The 20,674-nt window shown below is 40.2% G+C and overlaps 1 pseudogene; it reads left to right on the plus strand.

Moving 5' to 3' along the window:
• The first annotated feature begins 18,088 nt into the window (after positions 1 to 18,088).
• LOC101832972 lies at positions 18,089 to 18,826 on the plus strand (annotated as a pseudogene).
• Positions 18,827 to 20,674: the final 1,848 nt, after the last annotated feature.

The following is a 20,674-nucleotide window of genomic DNA, read 5'->3' on the forward strand; positions in this document are numbered from 1 at the left end:
TGCTGGATTCCCAGGCTGATGCCTGGGATTCAAGAGTTAAACTTTGTCTGGTCAGCTGTTTCTGGGAGTTAAACCAGCCCAGTCTTAATCTCTTTGATCATCAGACCTCCCTCTCTGTTACTGGCTTTCTTGAGTTCAGCTCGGTACTTAACCAAGGGAGTCTGCCTCTTCTTCGATCAGCCACTAAATGAAGTTTCTGTTTCCCAGACTCTCTGGCCATAGGATTGTAGGCTGGCACTCCCCAGATCTATGTCTAAAATCCATATATGAGAGAGTACATGCCATGTTTCTCTTTTTGTGACTGGGTTACCTCACTCAGGATGGTTTCTTCTAGTGTCATCCCTCTGCCTGCGAATCTCATGATTCCATTATTTTTTTCTGCTGAATAGTACTCCATTGTGTAGATGTACCACATTTTCTCTATCCACTCTTCGGTTGAGGGACATCTAGGTTGCTTCCAAGTTCTGGCTATTACAAATAAAGCTGCTATGAACATAGTGGAACAGACTTCTTTGTTGTATGAATGGGCATCTTTTGGATATATGCCTAAGAGTGGAGTTGCTGGGTCTTGTGGTAAGTTTATTCCCATTTTTCTGAGGAATCTCCATACTGATTTCCAAAGTGGCTGAACCAGTTGGCACTCCCACCAGCAATGGAGGAGTGTCCCCCTTTCACCACATCCTCTCCAGCATAAATTGTCATTGGTGTTTTTGATTTTAGCCATTCTGACAGGAGTGAGATGGTATCTAAGAGTTGTTTTGATTTGCATTTCCCGGATGGCTAAGGATGTTGAGCACTTTCTCAAGTGCCTCTCAGCCATTTTAGACTCCTCTATTGAAAAATCTCTATTTAGTTCTGCAGCCCACTTTTTAATTGCGTCCTTTGATGTTTTGGAGACTTGCTTCTTGAGTTCTTTGTAAATTTTGGAGATCAACCCTCTGTCAGATGTTTTTCCCATTCTGTGGGCTGCCTTTTTGTCTTGCTGACTGTGTCCTTTGCCTTACAGAAGCTTCTCAGTTTCAGTAGGTCCCATTTATTAATTGTTGATCTCACTGTCTGTGCTACTGGTGTTATGTTCAGGAAGCTGTCTCCTGTACCAATTCGTTCAAGGGTACCACCCACTTTCTCTTCTAAGAGGTTCAGTGTGGCTGGATTTATGTTGAGGTCTTTGATCCATGTGGACTTAAGTTTTGTGCATGGTGATAAACATGGATCGATCCGCATTCTTCTACATGCCAGTCTCCAGTTATGCCAGCACCATTTGTTGAAGATGCTTTCTTTATTCCATTGTATATTTTTAGCTTCTTTGTCAAAGATCAGATGTTCATACGTGTGTGGGTTAATACCCGGGTTTTCAATTCGATTCCATTGGTCTACCTGTCTATTTTTGTGCCAATACCAAGCTGTTTTCAGGACTATAGCTCTATAATAGAGCTTGAGGTCAGGGATGGTGATGCCTCCGGACATTGCCTTGTTGAACAGGGTTGTTTTGGCTATCCTGGGTCTTTTGTTTTTCCATACAAAATTGATTATTGTTCTTTCAAGGTCTGTGAAGAATTGTGCTGGGATTTTAATGGGGATTGCATTGAATCTGTAGATTGCTTTTGGCAGGATTGCCATTTTTACTACATTGATCCTACCTATCCAAGAGCATGGGAGATCTTTCCATTTTCTGAGGGCTTCTTTAATTTCTTTCTTTAAAGATTCAAAGTTCTTACGATACAGGTCTTTCACTTGTTTGGTTAGCGTTACCCCAAGGTATTTTATGTTGTTTGTGGCAATTGTAAAGGGTGATGTTTCTCTTATTTCTTTTTCAGCCCTTTTATCATCTGTATATAGTAGGGCTACTGATTTTCTTGAGTTGATCTTGCAGCTTGCCACTTTGCTGAAGGTGTTAATCAGCTGTAAGAGTTCCCTGGTAGAGTTCTTTGGGTCATTGATGTAAACTATCATATCGTCTGCAAACAGTGAAAGTTTGACCTCTTCCTTCCCAATTTGTATCCCCTTGATCCCCCTTTGTTGTCGTATGGCAATAGCTAGAACTTCAAGTACCATGTTGAAAAGGTATGGAGAGAGTGGACAGCCTTGTTTTGTTCCTGATTTTAGAGGAATTGCATTGAGTTTCTTTCCATTTAGTTTGATGTTGGCTGTTGGTTTACTGTATATAGCTTTTATTATGTTTAAGTATCTCCCTGTTATCCCAGATCTCTCCAAGACCTTTATCATGAAGGGGTGTTGGATTTTGTCAAAGGCTTTTTCAGCATCTGGTGAGATGATCATGTGATTTTTGTTTTTCAGCTTGTTTATATGGTGGATTACGTTGATGGATTTTCGTATGTTGAACCATCCCTGCATCCCTGGGATGAAACCTACTTGATCGTGGTGAATGATTGTTTTGATGTGTTCTTGGATCCGATTTGCCAGTATTTTATTGAGTATTTTTGCATCAATGTTCATGAGGGATATTGGTCTGAAGTTCTCTTTCTTAGTTGTGTTTTGTGTGGCTTGGGGATCAAGGTTATTGAAGCCTCATAGAAAGAGTTTGGCAAAGACCCTTCTGCTTCTATTGTGTGGAACACTTTGAGAAGAATTGGTATAAGCTATTCTTTGAATTTCTGGTAGAATTCTGCACTGAGGCCATCTGGACCTGGACTTTTTTGGTTGGGAGACTTTTGATGACTGCTTCTATTTCCATAGGGGTTATAGGTCTACTTAACTTACTTATCTGTTCTTGATTTAGTTTTGGCAAGTAATAGCTATCCAGGAAGTCATCCATTTCCTTTAAATTTTTGAATTTTGTGGAGTACAGGTTTTCAAAGTATGACCTAATGATTCTCTGGATTTCCTCAGAGTCTGTTGTTATGTCCCCCTTTTCATTTCTGATTTTGTTAATTTGCGTGTTCACTCTCTGCTGTTTGGTAAGTTTGGACAAAGGTTTGTCTATCTTGTTGATTTTCTCAAAGAACCAACTCTTCGTTGCATTGATTCTTTGTATTGTTTTCCTGGTTTCTACTTTATTGATTTCAGCCCTCAATTTGATTATTTCCTGGCGTCTACTCCTCCTGGGGGAGTTTGCTTCTTTGTGTTCTAGAGCTTTCAGCTGTGATGTTAATTCTCTGGTATAACTGTTCTCCTGTTTCTTCATGTGAGCACTTAGTGCTATGAACTTCCCCCGTAGCACTGCTTTCAAAGTGTCCCATAGGTTTGGGTATGTTGTGTCTTCATTCTCATTGAATTTGAGGAAGTCTTTAATTTCTTTTTTTTATTTCCTCTTTGACCCAGGGATGGTGCAGTTGAGCATTATTCAATTTCCATGAGTTTGTAGGTTTTCTGCAATTTGTGTTGTTGTTGAATTCTAATTTTAAAGCATGGTGGTCTGATACGATGCATGGAGTTATTCCAATTTTTTTTGTAGCTGCTGAGGTTTGATATGTTGCCAAGTATGTGGTCGATTTTTGAGAAGGTTCCATGTGGTGGTGAGAAGAAGGCATATTCTTTTTTATTTGGGTGGAATGATCTATAGATATCTGTTAATCCCAGTTGGGTCATTACTTCTATTAGACCCTTTGCTTCTTTGTTGAGTTTCTGTCTGGTATTCCTGTCTAGTGGTGAGAGTGGTGTGTTGAAATCTCCCACTATAACTGTGTGGGGCTTTAGATGAGATTTAAGTTCTAATAATGTTTCTTTAACGAATGTGGATGCCTTTGTATTTGGGGCATAGATGTTCAGGATAGACACTTCATCTTGGTGGGTTTCACCTGTGATGAGTATATCAATGATCATTAATATCCCTCAATGTTAATGGTCTTAACTTGCCCATAAAGAGACACAGGCTAACAGAATGGATTCAAAGACAGAACCCATCCTACTGCTGCATACAAGAAACATACCTCAGCCTCAAAGACAGACATTACCTCAGAGTTAAGGGTTGGGAAAAGATTTTTCAATCAAATGGACCCAAGAAACAAGGGGAGTAGCAATCCTAATATCTAACAAATTAGATATTAAAATAAAATCAATCAAAAGAGATGAAGGAGGGCACTTCATACTCATCACAGGAGAAATCCACCAAGATGAAGTTTCAATTTTGAACATCTATGCCCCAAATATAAAGGTACCCGCGTTCATAAAAGAAACATTACTAAAACTCAAATCATATATAAAGCCCCACACACTTATAGTGGGAGATTTCAACACCCCACTCTCACCTCTAGACAGGACTACCAGACAGAAACTTACCAAAGAAGCAAAGGAACTAATTGAAGTTATGACCCAATTGGGATTAACAGATATCTATGGAACATTCCACCCAAATAAAAAAGAATATATCTTATTCTCAGCTCCATATGGAACCTTCTCAAAGTCGACCACATGCATGGCAACATATCAAACCTCAACAGGTACAAAAAAAATTGGAAAAACTCCATGCACCTTATCAGACCACCATGCGTTAAAATTAGAATTCAACAACACAAATCACAGAAACCCTACAAACTCATGGAAGTTGAATAATGCACAATTGCACCATTCCGGGGTCAGTGAAGAAATAAAAAAAATTAAAGACTTCCTAGGATTCAGTAATCTAGAGGACACAACATACCAAAACTTATAGGACAGAGGGTTGATCTCCAAAATTTACAAAGAACTCAAGAAGCAAGTCTCCAAAACGCCAAAGGATCCACTCAAAAAGTGGGGTATCCTCAGTAGAGGAGTATAAAATGGCTGAGAGACACTTGAAAAAGTGCTCAACATCCCTAACCATCTGGTAAATACAAATCAAAACAACTCTGAGCTACCATCTCACTCCTGTCAGAATGTCTACAATCAAAAATTCTAACGACAGCCTATGCTAGAGAGGATGTGGGGAAAGGGGAACACTCCTACAGTGCTGGTGGGAGTGCTGACTTGTACAGCCACTTTGGAAATCAGTATGGAGATTCCTCAGGAAAATGGGAATCAGTCTACCACAAGACCCAGGAATTCCACTCTTAGGCATATACCTAAAAGATGCACATTCATACAACAAGGATGTCTGTTCCACTGTGTTCATAACAGCATTATTTGTAATAGCCAGAACCTGGGAAGCAACCTAGATGTCCCTTAACTGAAGAGTGGATAGAGAAAATGTTGTACATTTACACAATGGAGTACTATTCAGTGGAAAACAACAATGGAATCTTGAAATTTGCAGGCAAATGAATGGCACTAGAAGAAACCATCCTGAGAGAGATAAACCAGTTACAAAAAGGCAAACATGGTATGTACTCACTCACATATGGATTTTAGACATGAATCAGGGGAGTGCCAGCATGCACTCCCACTGCCAGAGAGTCTAGGAAACAGAACCTTCATCCAGCGACTGATGAAAGCAGAGGCAGATACAATACATACAGACAAACACTGAACTGCACTCCTGGAATCCAGTGTTAGAGAGAGAGAGCTGATGGCCAAAGGAGTTAAGAGTGGGCTGGCTTAATCCATAGAAACAGTTGACCTGAACAAGGGAGATCTCTTGCACCCCAGATTGATGGCTGTGTGGAAAGCATTGGACTGAACCAGACCCCCTGAATGTGGGTGTCAATGAGGAGGCCTAATTAATCCATGGGGCCATTGGTAGTACTTATCCCTGGCATACAAATAGACTTTGAGAGCCCATCCCATAATATGGGAGGCTTTCTCAGCCAGGACTCTTGGGGGATGCCTGCCCTGGATGAAATGACAGTCACTGTAGATCCACAGTGGAGGACATCACCTTTCCTGGGGATCAGAGTGGAGATTGGATGGCGGACTGTGGGACCTGATGGGGAGAGCAGGGGAGGAGGGGAGGGAGAAGGAGCTGGGATTGACATGTGAAACAAGATTGTTTCTAACCTAAATAAAAAATAATTATTATTATTTAAAAAAATAAACAAACATCACACTAGTAGCATGTTGAAAGAAAAGGCAAACAACAGACAAGTCATTTACATTTTCAGGACCTTGATACACTACTCTCTGAAATACATGTGTAAACTAAACAATCTGTAAGGTTATTTACATTATTCAAATCATATGTAAATGAAAGTAAAGTAGAAAATATATTAAGAAATATACTACTTAAAATTCCTTTGCCTATGTATCCATTTGCTGAGCAGTCGAATTTGACTTGTTACTCTTCCAAAACAACTGTTTGAACTACCCAAAGTATTGTTATGCTCACAAGAACTCATGGAAATGACAGCACTTGGTCACTATTGATTGCCATCTTGATGAGTTGATTCTTCCTGCCTAGACAATCCTGGAAAAATTTACTATGATCCAGGATTTGGTCATACCAATTATATTTTCTCACCCTCCTAATCAGTCTTCTCCAATAGAGTCGCACTGGGAATATCAACCACCCAGGACAGGACTCATATTCAGGAGTAGTTGACCACACACATAATGGACTACACAAATATTTTTGTGTGTGCTTTTATTTGTTATAGTTTCATCTGTTTTGGGGGGGAGGTTATTTTGTTTTCTTGGTTTTGTATTTGGTTTTTGTTTGTTATCTGAGAAAGAACTTGATGGTGCAGGAGCGAGGTAGAGGGCCTATTATGACTAAGGAGAGGGAAAGAATATGGTCAAAATATATTTAAATTTAAAAATTGTTTTAAATAATAAAAGTATAATAAAAATAAAAATTATTATCTCAAGTGAGACCCCATCCATGTATTTTGACTCATGCCAATCTATCAAATATTTTTTGATTAGTTAACCTCTAAGCACAACTGGCAACTCCTATGATCTTCAGAGGAAACACTTGATCCTTCTCAGTATCCATTTGGATCCCAGGAACGTTCAGAAAATAGGACTGAAATAATTTTACATAGGAGACAGCAAAAACAAATCTGAATCATAGTTTCCAGTCAATCTACAAAATATTTACTGTATAACCAGCACACAAAAATTGAACCAGGTTCTATAAATACACCAAAGAATAAGACAAAAATAGTTTTTTTTAATTTATCGTGGCTCATAGACATCAAACATGTCATTTTATATGTGATGAGCACCTCCAAAAGAATTGGTGAGAGTACTCTGAGAGTGCACAAGCAGGGACATTGCTCAGTCTGTGGAGAAAGATGAGATCAGCAAATAGATGAGAGTTATTCAAGAAGAGATGAAGATAAAGCAACCCACCATAGCTAGATGAGAAAAAAAACCTATTGCTGGATCCATTTCAAACTCCTCTAGAAATTATTTCAATCATCCTAATAGGACACAGTTTTGAACCCAATCACCCTCGTGACCAATTTAAGAACACAAAGGAGAAATTGCAGAGCAAAACCACATTTAAAAAATCAGAAGGGATTTGGAAAACTGAGAGAAAATAGTTGAAATGTACATCAGAGCTGATAGCTATAGTATGTAAAACTTAAGAAACAAAGGCCTGACTAAAAAAAATGTCAAGACTTAAGCAGTGTGGAAAGCAATAAAATACAGCAAACATGTTGAGTAATAAAGATCTATCCAATTCAGGACAAAGCAGCAAGTAAAAAGCATGCAGGAGCAATCTATGGACTAATGCAGAATGAAAAACAATGCAGGAGCAATCTATGGACTAATGCAGAATGAAAAACAATGCAGGAGCAATCTATGGACTAATGCAGAATGCTTTTCAGGATATGATGTTATGTGAGAAGAAGCCCCTTGTAAGAGTTAACTTTGGGTGTAAGAAAAAAGAGACAAGAAGATATTCATGGATTTGTCGACCATTGGGAAATAAATGAGAAAGAATAACGTGAAAGCTTTGAGAGTGTTTATCTACAGATGGTGAGCAGAAGCAGGGTGGGGAAGGAATGGGCGTGTGGGAGAAAGGATCGGGGGAGTGACAGTTTTTAAGTAAAACAAAACTTCTATGGTTGTGATTTTTAGGAGTGTGTTAACATTTTTCAGACAGAGAGACTAAATAATTAAAGCTAAGAGGAAGAAGATCCAAATGGAATATGAGTTTTTTAAAAGGACAAATCAAACTCTAAGACAGGTAACAAACCACACTGAAGGGTATGGTGGTGGTTACTAATGACAGCAACTTTGAAAACAGCAGTTTGACTGCATAGTCCAAGTCCAAAGAAAAAGAGAAACTTCATGGGACTACTAGAGTTAATAGGTTTGCTTCAAGAAAGTTAGTTTAGCTTTCTTGAACTGCCATGTGTGTTCTGTGACCCTGCTGCTATATGGTGATGAAAAGGATAATATGGATAATAGATTGGCATTTGTCAGGGGGAGGGGTCATTAATAAGGAAACCAGAAAGACCTTCTGTAGAGGCTTGGTTGGAGTTGGAGATGGTGCTGTAACTCAATGTTTAAGAGTACATATAACCGGATCTGGGAAGGAGTTCTAAGGTCTGTGCATATGTGTGCATTCATGTATGTATTTCATCCTCTTTACTCTAGAGATGGTTAGGAAGCAATTGTAACATCAGCAGCAAGCCAACTTCTTTATCTATTAATGTGAACTGTTTATTAAAATGTCACTAAAATGAGCCAGGACCATTAAAAGAGTACATTCCAGGCTGGCAGAGTGAAACAAAAAGATGATATGGACTATTTTGTGATGTCAGAGATTAGAAAATGTTTGGAATATGATAGGGCTACCTCAAAATGATGCTGGAGCCAGATGGAGGAATTTCCAATGGTCCAATAATGGCAACTCTGAGCATCACCACAATGAACAGTGTTGGATTATTAACAATAGAATAGAGGACCTACAAGTCCTCTAAGATAAAAGATGGTGGAGAGAAGCAACTTTGCTTTGCATTCAGCTCTAGTTAGTAGGGGTAGAAGGTATGCAGGAAGAGTGGATCGCAATCCAGCAAACACTGCAGTAACAGTTACTCAACCAAAAGTCATCAATGGAACCTAAAATTAACACCCAGACTTACAGTAAGTATACAAAGAGATTTTTCAGGGGGTGAAAATTTGGCTCAGCAGTTAAGAGCATGAACTGCTCTTGCAGAGTGACCCGAGTTTGGTTCCCAACACCTACATTAGGCAGCTCACAACTGCCTACAACTCCAGTTTCAGGGGTTCAGGGCACCTCTGGCTTCTGTGAGCACCCACACTCATGTGCACATACCCCCACACACCCCCAAAACTAATAAAGATAGATATAAACAGAGAGTTTTCAAAGTCTCAAAGTATCTTTCCATGTGATTCTTATTTGTTATAAAGGAAATATATATATATATATATATATATAGATATATAGATATATAGATATTGAAGAAGCTTGGCAGACATCATCTACACCAAATGGTTAAAGATAACATTGCCAGCAATGGGACAAATTAACATTGAAGTCTTCCAGCTTGGAATGGATTCAGTTTGGAATGAACTCTCATTATTTCATGTATTAAATGGTTGAAGTGTGCGGGTCTGGAAGTGTCTTTAAATGCCCCTGCCTACACAACAGCCTCATGATATGACATACCAGGAAGGACACAAGATAACTTCTGTGGTATTCTTGAAGGAATGCACAACCTAAATTTAATCATGAAGAATCATCATGCAAATTAAAAGATCTTGTAAAAAATAACTGAACAGCACACTTCAAAATAAGATCATGAAGAACAAAGGAAGATGAGGAACTGTTTCACATTAAAGAAGACTCAAGAGATGAGGTCACTAAACTCCAGATGTAACCCTGCATTAATCATGGGTCAGGAAAATTACAGAAAACAATTAGCCAGCGTGAAGATGGTCTATCAAATACATAGGAGACTTCTATTGCTGCTAACTTTCTGAGTGCAATAGCTGCACTATGGTGACTGGCTGAATCACACAATTCTAAAATTCCCGTGTTAAAGAGCTAATCTTCCAGTGTTTAAGAAGAAATAGTCTTCAAAAGAAGTGATTAAATATTAAACATCCCCACCTCTTGTTTAATTACTTCTTTGTTCTCTTCCCATCTCCCTCCCCCCCCTCCTTCTCCTTCTTGTTTGACTGTTTGAGACAAAGTCCGAAAGGAAAATTATTGGCTCAGGACCCCCAAGACCAAGTTCTCAGCACAAACCATATGTATTTGCCTCAGAGGGACAGGGGGCAGGGAATTAGAGAAAAAGACAGGAGATGGAAGATGAGGGAGAAAGGAAAGGGGACAAGGAGAAGGCTGCAGGGGTATTTGCTCCAAAGGGACAAAAGACTGACTCTGTATAAAGAGGAGATAGACAGGGCAGTTTATAAAGATTCAAGGGGAAAACTCAAGTTAGGAGGAGGTGTTTAATTTCAATTGAACATGTTAGTTAGGGGAGTTTTGATTGCTGGACTTCAATATTTTGATGGCTGGACCTCGGTAGTCATCACCCTTAGTAGAAGGAAGTGACCAAATATAGGAATAGACCTTGGTGGCTAGTTTTAGGAATGTAATCTAACAGTTTATATCAAGGCAGAGGGAATCAGGGAGAAGGGCAAGGCATGCCAGAGCCGCATGCTTGAGTGGGCTAGTGCCAGATAGTCTCTCTATATGGCTCTGGTTGTCCTGGAACTCACTATTTAGATCAGGCTAACATCAAACACACAGAGATCCAGATGCCTCTGCCTCTGTTTCTCCAGTGCTAGGATTAAAGGTGTATGCCACAACATTCAGACTAATTACTTCTTTTCAAAACTGTCTCCAAATAGTCACATTCTGGAGCATTGGAAAATTGGGTCCTTAACATAGGAAATTAGATCTAAGTGAGGAGGAGGAAGAGGAGAGAGAAGATAATTAATGTTTGGGAAAATCATGTGGAAACCTATTCTTTTATAAGATGTAGGACCCAAAGAAAAAGCCAGTACATGCCTCTCTGTAACCCCAGTACTGGAAAGGCAGAAGGAAGCAAGTCTCTGTCTAATCAGTGAACTAGAAACTCTGTCTTAAAACACACACACACACACACACACACACACACACACACGAAACACATAAAGTGATTTAGTCAAATCTACAGAGAAGAGAGCAATGGTGTGGTTTCCTGGGGGTGACCCTGGGAGAGTAGGGTAACAGGAGAAAGTATTTATGAGAATGGATGTGTGCAGAGTTTCAGTTTTGCAAAGTGAAAAAGTTGGCGAGGAATAGCTGTGCAACGGTGTGAATGTGCTTAACTCCACAGCATGCACACTTCAAAAGGCTGAAATGGAAAATTCCACGATACGTGCATTGTACCAGAATTAAAACAAAAAAAAAAGAAACTTAATGTACAGGGAACTCTGGATGTAGAGACAGGAGACGCACAGGGAGAATGCCATATGATAACAAGCAATGACTAGAGCAGGCTAGCTGAAAGTACGCCATGCCAAGGAGTGCCAGCAGCCAGAAGCTGGCCAGACAAGAGTATCCTCTGCAGCCTTCAGAAGAGCCCAGCCTTTCTGACACCTTGATTTCAAACTTCCAGAACTGGGACGGAGTAATTTTTGCTGTTTTAAGCCAAATAAATAAAGGGAGACTCATGAGCCTTGGAGGCCCTGATGTAAGCTTCTGGGATATATATCACTCCAAGCTATATATCTCGCTAGCTTGGAATGGATTCAGGAGTGTGAGCTATCATTATTTCATGTGGATTAAGTGCTTGAAATGTACAGGTCTGAAGTGTCTGTAAATGCACCTGCCCAGACGACAGCCAAGTCTCATTCTTTTCCCTGGGGAAATATATCTGTCCTTGTAAATCACTGCCTAACTGGAGAATTACCACAAGGAAAGGGGAAACAGGCAGACTTGCATTCTATGATTCTAAACCACTTCTCCACTATTGACTCTCACCAGAGTATGAACAGTGATGGGAAATGGCCAAGGAGTTAGGAGACCTGTTTGTGTGTGTGTGTGTGTGTGTGTTTGTTTATTTATTCACCTGTTTTATCATGCTTAACAAGTATCAAGTGCCAAGTATTAAGTGCCTTGTGTGTCCCAAGGGATAATTTGTTTAGTTGATTAATATATATTTCCTATATATTTGTCTCTTGTCTACATGTTGAAGATACTGTCTCGAACTAGACAATATTCCTACACCCACTGTTGTGATTTTAATGTGAAATGCTCCCACTTAAGCTCATGTATTGACTCTTAGGTCTCCGAGTGGGAAAGTTCCAGAAGCTCTAGGAACCAGAGTCTTGCTAAAGGAAACAGGCCTTGAGATTTAATAGCCTGGCCCCACTTCGTGTTCACACTTGCTTCCTGACTGTAGATGCATGGGAACAATCTGGCTCTCACCACCATCCCTTCTCTGTTTGTTGTGATCTGCCATGATGCATTGGATGACCCCTTGACCTGGAAGAAGAAGCTTCCTGTCAGATGTTGTATGACAAGACTTGTCCTGGGCAGGAACTACACCCATGTCTACTTACCCCAGTTAGGGAGCACATGACAGATCAAAGGCCATCTTGGTGAACCAATGAGTTTTATTGGGGTTATTGACAGGAATGTGAATGAGGGGTTAGTTACAGGGGTAGAAATAACTCAAAGACAGCTGCATCTCCAAAGCCCACCCCAGCACGGGTGACAGTACACAGAAGGCGGGAAGCTGGAGAACACTGCACAGCCAAAGGCTGCTCAGCAGGTTGGAGAGTGTCCCATCCAAGTGGTGCTATTGGTCTAAACTTCTTCCAGGCAGCTGGTCTGGTCTGAGTCTTTACAGGTTGGCTTGTCTGAGTATGACTCTCTGGAGCTTGGCTTGTTTACTATTGGGAAAAGGGGGCCTCATGAATCTGGTCAGTTTCAGAGACTTCCTGAAGCTATTTTGAGTTGTTTACCTTCTGTCTTAAGCACCTCAGCAAGATGGGATGTTTCCATCTCAGAGGAAAATGATATATCAGGTTATTTTGTCACAGGGAAAAAAGGCTGTTAATGTGACAACCACTGTGAAAATGCTGGAGAGATAAAATTTGGTTCTTAGCACTCATGTTAAGATAGCTCACAACAGCATGTAACTCCATCCCCAGGTCATCCAACACCCTCTTCTGACAGATGACCACACCACACACACACACACACACACACACACACACACACACACACACACACCACTTTCCTGCCCCTCTTGTCATAAAAATCACACCTGCAAGGTCATTTGCTGCTGTTCTCTGTCTGAGTCGGGGAGCAACCATGTTAACTTTTCTTTCCTGCTTAATAAAGGCTCCCCAGCCCCCAACTTGGGTGTGGTTCATGCCTAATCTGAGCCCAAGAGGAAGCTCTCAATGTCATGGGTTTCCTTCACTACAAATATAAACTGCCTTGCTGTCTATTTTTAAAAGACCCTGGTAGCTACCTCTAATTCTCTCTATGAGAAGTGGTTAAGAGCCAAGACTCTAGAGACAGAGCCCTTCACTGCCATTTGCTAATAAGCTGTGGTCCTCCTCCCACCACAAATGCACTGGAGATTGCCTCAGCAGCAGCACCTGAAGAGAGAGAGCACCAATAGTAAAACAATCTCATGAAGTTGTGGAGAGGCAAACGCTCATGATATGCCAAGTCCTTAGTGTGGTGCAAGCGTGCCAGGTCAGCATAAATGCCATTGTGAAGAGCTCACACTTTTGTGAAGATAGATAAAAATGAGTACAAGGTGGTAACTAAACGAAAATAAGGAGGGTGATTTGATATAGGGAAGAGCTGGTTAGCAGAGGACAGCTGTGCAAAGGCCTTAAGGCAAGAATGCATAGAACAACATTCATATAGAGCAAGATCAGGGAGTTGGCAGGATGGTGAGCAGAGAAGAAAACATGTCGGGAAACCGGGGAAAACAGATAAAAGCGTCCCAGTTCTCTCCTCATCACTAAGTCACTCCATGTGTGTTTGGAAGCCCCTGGATTAAGTGCTAAGAGCGCTAATAATGGGATTTCCACTTTCTAAACACATGATCAGAGGCAACATAAAGTACTCAATGGCTAGCAAAAGACATGTCGGAGACAAAATCGTTCTTCTAGAGACTCTCCATCCTTTCTGTTTCCACAGACCTTGATTGTAATTTTCACCTTACTTTGTCTTCTCACATATGGACTTATGTGTGATGACCACAGGCTTGCTTTTGAGGCTTAGCTAGTAAATGCTTCATTTTTCTCAAATGCATATATATTTGAGAAGAGTGTGTGTGTGTGTGTGTACATAGTTTTGTATTTTTCCTCATCTTTGGGGGCCCTACACCCAGCTCCCTGATAAATACAAGGAGACTTATTCTTACTTATGAATGTCCAGTCTTAGCTTGGCTTTATTCTAGCCAGCTTTTCTAACTTAAATTATCCTGTATCTCTTTAACTACATTTTGCCTCTGGGATTTTTACTTTTCTTTATTCTATGTATCTTTTCTTCCTTCTTACTCCATGGATGGCTATGTGGCTGGGTGATTGGCCCCGGAGACCTCCTCTCCTTCTCCTTTTCTCAGTCCTGATCTTCTTCTTTCAAGCCTAGATTTCTCCTCCTATTTATTCTCTCTGCCTGGCATCCCTACCTATCCCTCTCATGGCTATCTACTAGTTGTTCAGCTATTTATTAGATCAATCAGGTGTTTTAGACAGGGAAAGTAACACAGCTTCACAGAATTGAACAAATGCAACATAAAAGAATGCAACATGTCTTTGCATTATTAAACAAATGTTCCACAGCATAAACAAATGTAACACATCTTAAAATATTATCCCACAACATGTGTGTGTTTATATACACACACACACACACACACACACACATATATATATATATATATATATATATATATATATATATATATGATAACTAGGTTCGTTTCAGTTACCAAAGCTTTGATAGCCTGATAATAACAATACACCAACTACTCTGTGACTGGCAGTTTCTCTAAGTTCTAATTTCTGTTTGGCTAAACTTAACTGCCCCATTTGCTCTGATGAACATCAGTGAGTTTTCTGGATAAAGGGGCTGTGTTTGATAACCACTGTAGCAGATTTACAGTGTAGTGCCTGAAGTGCCCAGTTAAGGATGGCTTATTTTACTTTGTGGTAGTCTAGTGCAGAGCTATAGAATAAAGGCTTACATAGTCAAGGTCCTTAGCGCTCCTTCACTCTCTTTGATAAAGCAATCTTCAAAACAAGCTTTTAGCTGTACAATTCACCAAGGTCTCAACTTCTTCACTTACAAAAACTAGTCTGCTCTGCCTCTTATGCCTGACTCAGGAACCTAAAGGAGCCACTTCTTGACTAGTGGATTCTCTGGAATAAGCCCTGAGATGATATGAAAATTTTAACACTGTCTTAAGGTTATACCTTTTATCTGCAACTTCAGTAAAGGCACACATACACACACACACACACACACACACACACACACACACACACACACACACACACAAGAAAGTCTTATCTAACCATAATCCCAGATGGAGAACTGACAGAGTAGTGAGCTAACTAGACAAACTGCTGGGCTTTCATCTCAAATTAGAGCCCTGAGGATAAGAACAGCCTTTGCAGCAGTGTTTGCCTGGGCAAAATGACAAGGGATGCTTGGTTTCCAGGACTCGGGCTATCATTTATCTACATCAGGTCCTCTGCTAAGGGCTGGATTCCTTCCCCTGCTAAAATAAGTGAACTCACCAGGGAACCCAGAGATTTCCTTGCTATCTCTGCCTCTGGTGGGAATTGAGGCTCCAGTGCCATTCATTCATCCTGTAGCCTCCATCAGTATTTGCATAATCAATGCTATTTTTCTCAAAGATTGGTGGGCTTGTCCCAGTAATTATATGTGGAAGGAAGGGCTAGTGGAGACTGACCAGAAGCTCTTCCTGGAATCTTAACATTGAATAGAAAACTATGTCAGATACCAATTGTTTTAGCTAGACAGAAGGCCACAGCAGCAAGAAGGAAAGTTTCTAGTTTTGGGTTATGAAAGAATACAATGAAGAATACTTCTATCCAGTGTATCAATTATTTGTCTACGCAGAGTGAAGTTATTGTTTTCTTGAGGTTGTCAAACTTGGTCACTCATCAAAGTCATTTGTTAGCTGTGTTAACTAATTACAAAGAAATGACATCTGGAGACTATTTTATGGGAAAGCTGGATAACAGAGACCATGTTTAACTATTGCATTTGCAATAGCCAAAAGTTCTCAGTAGTTAAGAGCACTTATCACTCTTGAAAAGGACCCAGGAATGGTTGCCAGCACATCATGGCAGCTTACCACCACCTGTAACTCCAGTTACAGTTACAGATCCAGGGGAGATCTGATATCCTCTTCTAGCCTTTATAGACACTAGGCATGCATATGATGCACATGCATACATGCATACAAGCAAACACACACATGCTAATTTTTTATCTTTAAAAATAAAATAGTCACAAATGAACAAAATACATGAAATCTTAGTTTATGTTACAGTTGACATGAAAGAACTAAGGCAGTGATATCAGCGATATGGGTAGGACAAGGGTAGACAAGCATAATAGTGGTCCTATCTTACAACCCCCAAAATGTTTCCAGCCTCTGGTGCAAAGTGGACTATTTGAGCTAAGCAAGAAAGCTGAGAGCCTGGTAATGTTTACTTGGTAGGAGTCTCAAGACAGAGGCTCAGAGAGAAAAGAAAGAGTGAGCAAGCAAGAGAGTAACGGGTGCGTACCTAAGCACCAGAAGGGGATCATGAGATATCTTTGGGTGGCTACAAGGTTACCCTTTGAGTTAATGGCCAAAGCAACTCACACACACACACACACACACACACACACACACACATACATGAGAACAAACTGCTAGCTAAGCAGGGGTGGGGGCAATAGGGACATCTTAAAACAAGTATCCAAGTCTCCCAAAAATAGTCCCAATATTCACGGGTCAAACAGGTTTTTGCAGTAGTGGAAGGGAATAATTAGTCCTCAGTTGGCAACTGTCCTGGTCCTGGCTAACACATCTCTACCAAGAAAACAAGGACAGTTAGACTGCTCTCAAGAGTCTTAACTAAATTCCAGAAGTATCAAGTATTGCTTATTAAAAATATCAAAAATATCCAAATATCAAAAGCACTCAACAGGGCAAGCTTCAAAATGTTGAATAGAGCAAGGGAAAGGAAGACAAAAGAAAAAAAGGAAAATAAATTAAAGGCATAAAAAGAAATATATATGTATATACATATATGTATGTGTATGTGTTTCTGTATGTGTATTTGCTTGAAAATAAAAGAAGATTGCATATGGTAGAAGAAGATAAAAATGATTATGCAAAGAGTGTGCACAATAAAGACATTTACTATGAAAAGAACAGAGTCAAGGTGACAATAGTAAAAGAGCAAGAGTCTGAGCAGGGGAAAAAAAACCAAGTGACAGTCCTCATGGAAGACTAACCATTTGCACACTCACAAAAATACTGAGTAAAATATAACACCCAGAAAGAAACAAAAAGATGATCAGCACATTGTGAAGGCGGAACATTCCAAACTATTCAAAATGAAACAGAGAGAGGAGAACGCAAATATACTGGTACAAACAAGAATTACACTGTGAGGTATCTTCCAGCAGCCTATCCATTTAACTACAGTAATAAGGTGGGCCTGGGGATGGTGGTGAGTAGTCAGGAAGAGACTCAGGGAAGAACTTGGTCTGAAAGATTTCCATTTTTTAAAAGATAATAACAACAAATATCCGAAGAATTCAAAAACTTTCAGTAAATAAACATAAGGACACATCATAATATAACTGTTCAAAAGCAGCAAAAGAATACTTCTTAACAAGAGTCAGAAGAGTGAATCATTCCCAGAAGAACCAAGATAAGGAAGAGAGCATATTGTGGGATAGAAAGAACACAAGGGAAACATGGGAGAAAGCATGAGTGAAGTTGGTGGGATTGCACTTTAAAGTACTTAAAACAAGCCATATTGTTTTAGTCTAGCATTGTATAACCATTGAAAATGCCTTTCAAAAAAGAAGGCCAACTAACATTTCACACTCCAATACTGGAAAGGCATTTTGACAGCAAATCTTTAGCATAATAAATGTTAAAGGAAGTCCTTCAGATGGAAATCTGCATCTATTAAAGAGGAATGGAAATGGCAACTACACAGCAAATATGTGATGGTTTTTCTTGTTTAAATCACATTAAAAAGATAATTAATTGGTCCCAACTGACACTGGGCAACAAAGATGGCACCAGGAAGTGGTGGTTGCTGGGGAGACCTTGGAAACAAAGCTCAAAAGCTAGGAAATGAACTTGACCCGAAACTAATTCCCATCAGCAAACTACATACAAATTGCATCACAGCAGTTCCTGTAATGGAAGACATAACAGTTATATTTCTGACATAGTACCTCTAGTAAATGGATCAAGCCAACACTCAATGTCCTAGACAATGGCATTGAAATTAAACAGGTTTTGGCAATACTTAAAAGGGTAAATGATAAAATGGCAGACAGCAACAGTGCAGGTACCCCGTCATTTAATGCATCACTGATGCATTCTTTGCGGCCACATAGACATGTTGCAAGATTATACACATGAATTACAAAAATTCAAAGCAAACTCACTGGCAGTAGCAGCAAAGGAGAATCTCATGGGATCAATCTGAAGGATATGGAGTCATACAAAAGTGGAGCTGGAGAAACAACAGGGGAGCTGAGCTACTTTTGAGAGATCATGACCATCTTCCAATTTAGATAGCCTAATAGAAGAAACAATAGCACTGCTATGGCAACAAAAGACAATATGGATTCACAAAGAGGAATGCTCCAGTCAACTCATAGCAAAATGAACTTGTGGGTTAACCACTTCCTCCTGTGAGCAGCCTGATTCAGAAGCTCAACCTTGGGAAGCATCAAAACTCATCCATCCTCAGTGATGTGGCTGGCATCTGTACCATCCTATTGCTGCTCTGTGCTTACTAACTGGTAGGACAGCTCCAAGGACTCTCCACAACTGCCACCTTTATGCCCTGATCTGGAATAAGAAAACTAGGAAGGAAAACCCAACTGCCCAAGCATTAGCCTACCAGCCAGATGAATTCAAATCCAAAAACAACAGTGCTATGACCTAGCTGGGCTGAGTTGAAGCCAGTTTTTCTGTGCTGCTTTTAATCTGTTTTTGTCTCCTTGGGAGGTATATAAGCAAGTGAAAACAGTACTTGGGCATCAGTGAGTGTTGAAGCTTGGTGGCCAATGGCCCCACAGCTGGACTCCTCTCTCATAATACCAGGCTCTCCACAGCCAAAGACTGTTCTACTTACAGCCCCCAAGACTGGGTGTGGATAAAAGTAATTCTTGTCCTTTTATTTAACTTCACAATGAGAAATCAGATGTCCCATGCTGACAGTCGCTGTGGATCTCTACTCTGTATCCTTTTTTAGGCAGCTGAGAGAAATTGTGTTTTTTCACTGATTCTTGAACATGATAATAAACCACCTTCGTCATGTTTGAGGTTGTCTGAAGTGGAGAACACTGTAAAAAGGCTGTGGTTTTTTTCCTTTTATAATTGTAATATGCTGGCACCAACTGTTTCATTGGAAATGCATCAAGAATGGCAGACCTTACATTAAGGGGATGGTGATTGTTTTTATTTCTTCCATTGGGTTAATATTTGCTACAAGGTAAAATCTCTTTTCTGCCCTCACAAGAGAAACAGCCTGTGTCTGTCCCTGTCCCCGACTGTCCCTCACTGTGTGAAGAATAGCATTGATAACTGAGGGAAGGGACTGATTTCCAGCGAGATCTGCTCACTGAGACAATGTGGAAAGACATTGAGGGGTAGCTCTCCAGGTAATCCCAGTTGCAAGGGCTCTGCAATATGGAGTAAAGGTAAGAGCTGCTCCCTCGTGCAGCAGAGACCCTGCTGTCTCAGGCACTTTGTGCTCGGTGCAAATCTACTCATTCTAAATCTGTTAGGCTCCTCCAAACCTCCAAGCAATGGTTTCACTGCTGAAAGTTATGACTATTTCTACCTATGAACACCTGTCTTCCAGACCATGCCTGGACAATGCCAGAACTGTAAATGATCTACCAAAATGCCTTCACCTATCGCCAGTTCTCAGTATCTGTAAATATCTCTAGTTAGTACGTGGTTCTTCAATAATCCCTAATTATTCTTTGCATCCCAGAGCTATTGATTATAAGGTCTTCTTTTAATCTGTTGGCTGGGAATTCCCTTAAAAGGAAGTTAAATTTTCCTACTGTAAACCTTAAAGAATTGGGGAAGTGTGTTCATTGGTTAAGTTCTCTCATGGGGCTGCAACCAGAGACAAAGAACTACAGGCAACTGAAGAATGCTGAGAGTGGCAGAAGAGAGCCTTCTGCAGGAAAGAGCTTGCAATCAATAATCCAATACCAAGTAGTGGCATCGTGACAAGTAACAATACATGGACTGAGCAGATTGTATTTGCATTACTAGACACACACACACACACACACACACACACACACACACACACACATACCAATTAAAGAAAAACAGGCCAGAGGCCATGAATTTAAGAGAGAACATAGGAGGTTTCAAGGTAGGGGTTTGGGAGAGGAAAAGGATGGGGAAAATGATATAATTATATTTTAATTTAGCTAAGCATTTTAATATAATGTAATTATATCTTTTAGTTTTTTTTTAAATCAAGGTATTAGTCAGGGAGATGTTGACACAAACATTTAATCCTAGCACTCAGGAGGCAGAGGCAGGTGGATCTCTGTGAGTTTGAGGCCAGCATGGTCTACAGAGAGAGAATTCCAGGACAGCCAGGGCTATCTCAATAA

This window comes from Mesocricetus auratus, unplaced genomic scaffold, assembly GCF_017639785.1.
Source record: "Mesocricetus auratus isolate SY011 unplaced genomic scaffold, BCM_Maur_2.0 Super-Scaffold_100676, whole genome shotgun sequence".
Lineage (NCBI taxonomy): Eukaryota > Metazoa > Chordata > Mammalia > Rodentia > Cricetidae > Mesocricetus > Mesocricetus auratus.